The following is an 8,459-nucleotide window of genomic DNA, read 5'->3' on the forward strand; positions in this document are numbered from 1 at the left end:
AACCTCCTATTCATACAGTTTTACTCCTCTTCATACACTTTTACTCCTCTTCAGATTTGAAATCTATACCTACATGTCATATGCTTAACAAGTCCTCACATATGGAAAGGAGATACAGGAGGATTTCTTGAAAGATGGTGGAGAGGTAAGAAGTAATAAACTAGTCTCTCTAAGATTCAGAATCCAGACCCTGGAAAATAACAACTTTAGGAAGTAAAGAAGGAGGGAGGTGGATGCCCAGGAATCCAGGAATGATTTGAATACAACACTGCAAGTATCTGGAAAATGGAGATGGCAATTTCAAGAATCCCAATGGAGTGAATCCACCAGGCAAAGCAATCAATTAAATAGAAGGCAAAGAAAGGGAACCAACAAGAGGAAAACAAAGTGACAAAGATAGATGAGTACCTATTAGTTATAACCATCAATGTAAATGGTCTCAAGTCACCAATTGAAAGAAACAGATTGACAGAATGGACCAAATCCAACAATATGCTGCATAGGAGAAATACATTTAACCCAGAAACAAAGTCACAGACTAAAAGTCAAAGGATTAAAAATATTCCATGCAACAGGACCCCAGAAAAAAAGCAAGATTTTAAATATTCTATTTGAAAACTAAATGGGTCCCAAGCTAAGACTCATCAAAAGGAAAAAGGTCACTGCATACCTGTTAAGAGAACAATCCAAGAGGAAGATATATCATAAATATATATGCACCAAGTACTGGCACACCCAACTGTATAAAACAAATACTAACACATATAAAAAATCTGATAAGCATTAATACAATTTTAATGGGGGACTTAATACCTACTGTCACAAATAGGCAAATCAACTAGATACAGGGTGAACTAAGCTAAAATAAACCTTTAAACAATCAACTCAGTAGATATCTATACTGTGCTCCACACAGGACCACATACTACCTCATACAACATGTAAGTAAATGCAAAGAAACTGAAATTATCCTATGAATATTGTAAGATCATATTGCAATGAAATTAGGCATAAATGACAAAAGAAACTACATGAACATATGAAAATTAAATAATGCCCTCCTTCATCAGTCAGTGTTTGCTAGATAGACAGATATACAAATATGTAAGAATTTATAGATTGGCTTAATGGTCACCCATGGGTCAGGTGTGGAAGAGTGCCAAAGGTCTGTGCATTAAACATCTGAAGAGTCCTATTGAAGGCCTGGAGCTCTATGTAGTATCTCATGTGAGTTGAAATCAGGAGGCTAGAGAAGCCAGGAGATAACACCTAAGACGAAAGTGAAGACTAAAGATCCTCCTAAGAAGACAGAGTGATCTTACCTTCTTTGTTTCCCTTTTATAACATTCTGATTATAACCTTCTCTAAAGTGGTTCTTCTACACCCAGAACTATGCTTATCTAATTTAGTTGGGTGTTACTTACTCAAGGTAACACAACCAGTCAGCTATCACTATCCATCCCTTGACAACTTGACAACTGGACACATTTGCTTAAACCATAATCTTCAGGGCCGGGGGTTTAGTTCAGTGGTTCAGTGGCCTGCCTTGCAAGCGCAAGGACCCAAGTTCAATCCCCGGTACCAAAAAAAATAAATAAATAAATAAACCATAATCTTCAGATACAAATATAAATTCATAATTATGACTAATATGTTGTAATTATGCTACATACAAATGGAAATGCACTGATTTCCTACCCAGAATAGATGGCAAATTTTCTTTGGGTGATGCTTACTCTCAACATTTCATAACTTGAACATTATAGTACAGATTTAATATTAAGTAGTTAAGCCTATCAACATTATGTTACATTGGATCATATCAGGAGCAACTATTATAAATATAATCCTCATTTCTGCAGCTGATTATGGGGTTGTAGCTGATATTTACAGCCCATTGTGTATTTCTTTGGTCTTCAGCAAGCACCTCAGCAGTTCTTTCTTCCTTCCTTGGTGGGGTGACCCATAACTTTATTCATGAAGGTTCTGCACCATTTATCATTCTGCCTGGATTGGGATGTTGTAGTTTCCTGTTGACTTTAATAAAAGAGCATGGTAATACTAGAAGGTGCCCTAAGAGAGCTGCACTCCAAGTACATTTTTTCTTTCCTCCATTGTGGAGTAACAGTGCAATTTCTTTTCAATAGTTTGGATCAATCACTCATGCCAACATTGTAACTCCCTTTTTAGGTTGTTTCCTCAGGGTCATGAGGAGATCAAAATGACCATGGAAAAGTGTAAATCCCAGTTCAATGGTATCATTATTATGCTCCCTGATGAAAACCCCTTCTAGAACTAAGACTTCTAAGCAAGCAAGCAGAGCAGAAGGTCACAGAGCAGAGGAGAAGGAACAGGAAGCAAAAATTTTGCTAGAGGATCCATGGGGGTAATGGTGAATGATACCATTTTCACATCCAACTCTTGATTTCTGGACCCGTAAACCCTGGTTATGGAAGACACAATACCATATACTGGATGCTGATTCAAAGAATATACAGCCTTTTGAAGAACCTTGTCCCAGCCCTGCAAGCTACTGCCACCTACAGCTTGTGCTGTAATGGTGTTTTCAAAAGACCATTCCACCTTTCCATCAATCCAGGTGCTTTTGGGAGGTGAGGAATATGTTATGACCAGTGAATTCCATGACCATGAGTCCAATGCCTTACTTCATTGGTCCTAAAATGTGTTCCTTGGTCAGAGGCAAGCTGTGAGCTGTGTGGCATTCCATGATGCTGGATAAGGCATTCTGTAAATTCATGGATGGTAGTTTTGGCAGAAGCATTATTTCTGGAGAGGGCAAATCCAAATTTAGAACAATGTCTATGCCTATAAAGACAAAACACAGCCCTTTCCGTGATGAAAGTGGTCCAAAATAATCAACCTGCCACGAGATCACAGGCTGATCATCCCAGGGAGTGGTGGCATATCGGGGACTCAGTGTTGGTCTTTTCTGCTGGCATACTGAGTATTCAGCCATGGCTGTAACCAGACCAGCCTCGGTGAATGGGAGGCCATGTTGCTGAGCCCATGCATAACCTTCATCCCTGTCACCAAGGCTGCTCCATTCATAAGCCCATTTGGACAATGACACCGTGGCTAAAGAAGGAAGCTGACCACTATTTACAGAATGGGTCATCTTACCCACTTGATTACTAAAGTCCTCTTGCGTGGATGTCACATTTTGGTGAGTGTTTACATGGGAAATAAATATTTTTAAATCCTTTGTCCATATAGAGAAGACTAGCCACACACCTCTTCACCAATTTTCCAGTTATATTCCTTCCAAATTCCTGACCATCTGGCCAGATCATTGGCTAAAGCCCATGAATCACTATGGGGTTACACATATGGCCAATTTTCCTTCCAGGCAAAATGTACTACCAAGCACACTGCCCAACATGCTGCCCACTGTGAAGATTTCCATATCACCACTGTCCTTCAGGGATGTGGTAGAAAGGGGCTATAATGCTGCAGCTGTCCACTTGTGGGTAGTACCTGCAAAATGTGCAGAATCACAGGTAAATTAAGCCCTTGCTTTCTTTTCCTCTGACAGCTGATCATATAGTACAGCCCATGAGGCCACAAGGGTACACTGGGAAGCAAAAGACAATACAGCAGGAGTAGGAGCCATGGGAATCTGGGTAACTTCAAGTAATTTACTTGTACCCTCTGGACCTGTTCACATATATACAGTTTCCATTTAAGGATAGACTATTGCTGTGCACAGCAATGACTCAGTGGATCAGATAATACCCAGGTCATGATAGGCAACTCAGTAACCTGGTGTCCCATGGCCAAGTGTTCAGTTTCTACTAAGACCAGTTTCTAGTAGCAGGCCAAGAGCTGTTTTTTAAACAAGAGTAGTTGTCTGCAGATGATGGCAGAGCCTTGCTCCAAAATCCTAAAGGCCTACACTGCAATTCACCTATGGGGGCCTGAAAGAGACTCCAAATAGTATCTCTATCTGCTAGATTATAAAGTCCCAGCTGCAGATCCACCTGCACAGCAGCCAGGACCTATTGCAGAGCCTTTTCTTATTCTGGGCCCCACACACACAAGTCACTTGGTAAATGGGCCAAAGACATTTAAGTGAGAAATTCACAGAATGGATTCAAGGACATACAGGACCAACTGTGAGTCAGACCTTTGTTAAAATCCAATTGATCACACCAGGGAAACTATTTGGTATTTACACATGTGTGACTTATTTATTTCACTTAGGAGTATATCTTCAATATGTATCCATTTTCCTATGAATGAATCTATTCTCTTGCTCTTTAATACCAAATAGTTTCCCTGGTGTCAATATTCTGCAACAATGCATAAGATTCTAATAAGATTACTGACATTTAGAAATTTGAAGAAAGGAGCTAAAGGTGTAGGGAAGGTGTGATGTGTAGGGGAAGAACAAAAAGGGAAAAGAAAAAAATTTGAGAGAATGAAAAGAGGAAAATAAAGTGTTTGTAGATGGGGAGGGGAGGAGGGGGTGAAGGGAGGGCAGAGGTAAGGGGAAAAAATGAGAATCAAGACTTGCCATGTAAAGGTACATGATCCCAACAATGAATGTAACTGTACTGTATCCCTAAAATGTACCAATAAACTCAATAAAATTAAAAAAAAATCCAATTGATCACCTGAGCTCTGTAGGTCATTACTCTTACTGAAGGGTAACAATGATGTTTTGGATTCACTGGAATCAGCATTAGTTCAGAACCAGTGTCCAGTAATCCCAGAAGTATCTGATAATTTTCCTTCCCCCAATGTACAGTCATTCAGGCAAAAGGCCTTAGGTCCCTCTAAGGAAGGATGGGAGATAGATTGCATAAATTTTTGGTACATTACAATTCTTCCCCAAGAATACCCAGCCTCCCCTTCATTCAGTTGGTTCTGGGTCTGTAAACTGTCTCAAATCTGGAATTTGTTTCATAGGCACTAATCCCCTACAGTGGGGTAAAATGTTGTGGCCTGTGTCTAGATGTTCCCCCAAAGCCTCATGCAGTCATAGGTGGGTGGATCTAGAGTATGTGAAGTTAAGATTAGGGGTGTGTGATTATTAAATTATTCCACTACTTGGTTTGGCACCTGTCCTAACCTGGATAACCTAGATAGAATATAAAAGGTTCAGAAAGAAGCTGCTACTTTTGCTAGTAGTTTGCTACCTTCTGTTTTCTGCCTGTCATGGACTGTTTCTCTTCTGCAATCCCTTCTGCCATGCTGGTCTGCCTTAGAGTCAACCAACTGTGAGTGAAACATCTGTAAACTGTGAGCCAAAATAAACCTTTCTTCCCTTAACTTTGGGTGTCAGATATTTTGTCTCAGAAATGAGAGAAAAGTAACTGAAGCACCTCCTAAACAACCAATGGGTCACACATGGAAAGAAGAAATTAGACACTTTCTACAAATAAACAATAGTGTTAACATACTGGAACTTATGGGATGCAATGAAAGCAGTCCTATGAGGGAAATTTATAGCAGTGAACTCTTAAATCAGAGAAACAGAGTGAATGCAAAGAAATAATCTAATGTTGAATCTCAAGGTTCTAGAAAAGGAGCAAGCTAAACCTACAGCTCATATGAAAAGAGAATTATAAAAATCAGAGCAGAATTGATGCAATTGAGACAATGAAAACAATACAAAGAATCAATGAGTTGAAGAATTGATTCTTTGACAGATTAAATAACACAGATAAACCCTTAGCCAACTTTATCAAGACAAGACCCAAATCCACACAATTAGGAATAAAAAGGGTGAAATTATAACAGATTCTGCAGAAATCCAGAAAATCATCACCTACTTTGAGAACTTGTACTCTAATAAAATGGAAAATTCAGAAGAAATGGACCTATTCCTAGATATTTATCTTTTTCTAAAATATCCTTCAGAACTTTTTGCAGGGCCAATTCAGTGGTCATGAATTTCTTCAGGGGTTCTTTATTATGGAGTTATCTTATTTCTCCATCATTTTTTTCATTAAGTTTACTGGCACATTTTAGGTATACAGCACAGCAACAGTCATCATTGGGATCTTGTACCTTTATACAACAGGTCTTGGTTCTCATTTTACCCCCCTCCCCTGCCCTCCCTTCACCCCCCCACCCTCCCCTATTTGCAAAGACTTTGTTTCCATTTTTTTCTTTCCCATTTTTTCCTTTTCCCTTATTTCCTTTCCCCTACACTTCCCACTTCCCCTATCTCCGTCAATTTTGAAAGATAACTCTTCAGAGTACTTCTTTCTTTTCTCTAACAGTTTTAGTATTCTTTTCTTGTGTTGAATTTCTGGAATCTTGACAATATATGGCTTGTTGTAGGCTGGTTTTTTAAAATTATGCTTATTTGAAGTTCTATATGGCTCACTTATCTGTATGTCAAATTCATTCCCCATGCTTGGAAAGTTGTCTGTTGTCTGCTATTACTTCTGTGAACAAGATTTTTATGGCCCTTGTGCTATCTTCTACTTTTTCATTGATTCCAATTAATCTTATGTTAGTCTTCTTTGAATCATCTAGCAGAAATTAGATAGTAGCATAGTACCATGAAAAATCTTTTAAGAAGTAGTCTATTCGATAATTGCCACTCACAACCCTGTCTTCTAGATCTGATATTCTATCTTCACATGAGTTGATTTTGCTATCTATATTTTCAATAGAATTATTAATCTCCTGGATGTCTGCTTGAATCTGTTTTATGGAATCCAGTTCTTTCGTAAAGTGGGCACTCATGTTTTCCATGTCCTTCCTAAACTCTTCCATTTTAAAAAAAATCTGTATCTACTCTAAATTCAATAATCATTTCCTTCAGTATGGTCACCATCTCTTTAACCACATCATCATTTCAATCGATACAGAAAAACCATTTAACAAAGTCTCATACCAATTCATCATAGAAACCCTAAATAAAATTGGAATAGAATGTCATAAATGTTTTTTATTGGGTTAAAAAACAAACGATCAGCCAACATCATAATAAATCATCAAAACAGGAACAAGACAATGTTCACTATCATCACTCCTATTTAAGATAGTTGTGGAATCATTACACGGAGCAATTAGACAAGAGAAAGAAGTAGTATAGAAAAGGAAGAACTTAAAATATCATTATTTGCTGATGACATAATACTGTACATAGAAGTACCCATAAACTTCACCAAAAGACTCCAAGTTTGGCAGCACAGAAGGATACAAATTTAACACTCAAAAATCAATAGCATTCCTATATATGAGTAACAAACTCACTGAGAGAGAAATTAGGAAACCATCTTTTACAATAGCATCAAGAAAAATGAGGGACAGGGATTTAGCTCAGTGGTTCCACTGCTTGCCTTGCAAGCACAAGGTCCCAAGTTCGATCCTCAGTACCAAAACTAACAAATGAAATACTTAGCACAATCTAGTGAAAGAAGTGATAGATGATTACATTGAAAATGACAATACTTTGAAAAAGAATAAAGAGGATATCAGAAATGGAAATGCATCCCATTCTTGGATAAACAGAACAAACATAATATAAATAGCCATATTTCCAAAACTGCTATACAGATTTAAGGCAATCCTAATCAAAATATCATTAGCATACCTCACAAAACTAGAGAAAACAATCCTAAAATGTATATGGAACCAGAAGAGACCTAGAATAACAAAAGCAATTTTGGGTTATAAGGCCAGGCAGGTGGCATCACAATCTCCAATTTGAAATTATACTACAAAGCTACCATGACAAAAAGAGAATGGTACTGGAAAAGAAACAGATGAGGATCAATGGAACAGAGTAGAATATGCAGAAACAACTCCAAGCACACTCACCTAACTTATCTTTGACAAAAAAGCCAAGCCCCTTCACTGAAAGAAAGGTAGTCTCTTTAATTAATGGTGCTGAGTAAATTGTCTTTTCACATGCCCAAGATTGAATCTAGAGCCATATTGATCACCATGTTCTAAACTAAAATTCAAATGGATCAAAGATTTCAATAAAAACACAAACAAAATGCTGGAAGATAGAATAGGTAAAACTCTTAAAGACATAAGTTTAGGAAAAGACTTTATGAACAAAACCTTGATTGCACAGGAAATATTACAAAGAATTAACAACTTGAATCACATCAAGGTAAAAGGTTCTGCACAGCAAAAGAAACCAACAGAGTGAAGAGAGAGCCCACAGAATGGGGAAAAAATTTAACAGCTACTCCTCAGACAAAGAACTAATATATAGAATATATAAAGAATTTAACAAAATCAGACACCAATTTAAAGACCCAATCCAAAACTAAACATCTGATATGAATAGATAATTCTCCATCAAATATATGAAAAAAATGTACATACTAGTCATTTGAAAGATGCAAATTAATATAACACTGAGATTCCACCTCACTCCAGAAAGAATAGCTACTATCAAGAAATAAATCAATAACAAATGCTAATAAGGCTATAGGGAAACAGACACCATTCTTCATAGTTGGTGG

The 8,459-nt window shown here is 37.6% G+C and overlaps 1 pseudogene; it reads right to left on the minus strand.

The window, feature by feature from the left end:
• Positions 1-2,304: 2,304 nt before the first annotated feature.
• Positions 2,305-4,085, minus strand: LOC104873681 (annotated as a pseudogene).
• Between the last annotated feature and the right edge of the window lie 4,374 nt (positions 4,086-8,459).

Source organism: Fukomys damarensis, unplaced genomic scaffold (genome assembly GCF_012274545.1).
Source record: "Fukomys damarensis isolate Sample0158 unplaced genomic scaffold, DMR_v1.0_HiC HiC_scaffold_28, whole genome shotgun sequence".
NCBI lineage: Eukaryota > Metazoa > Chordata > Mammalia > Rodentia > Bathyergidae > Fukomys > Fukomys damarensis.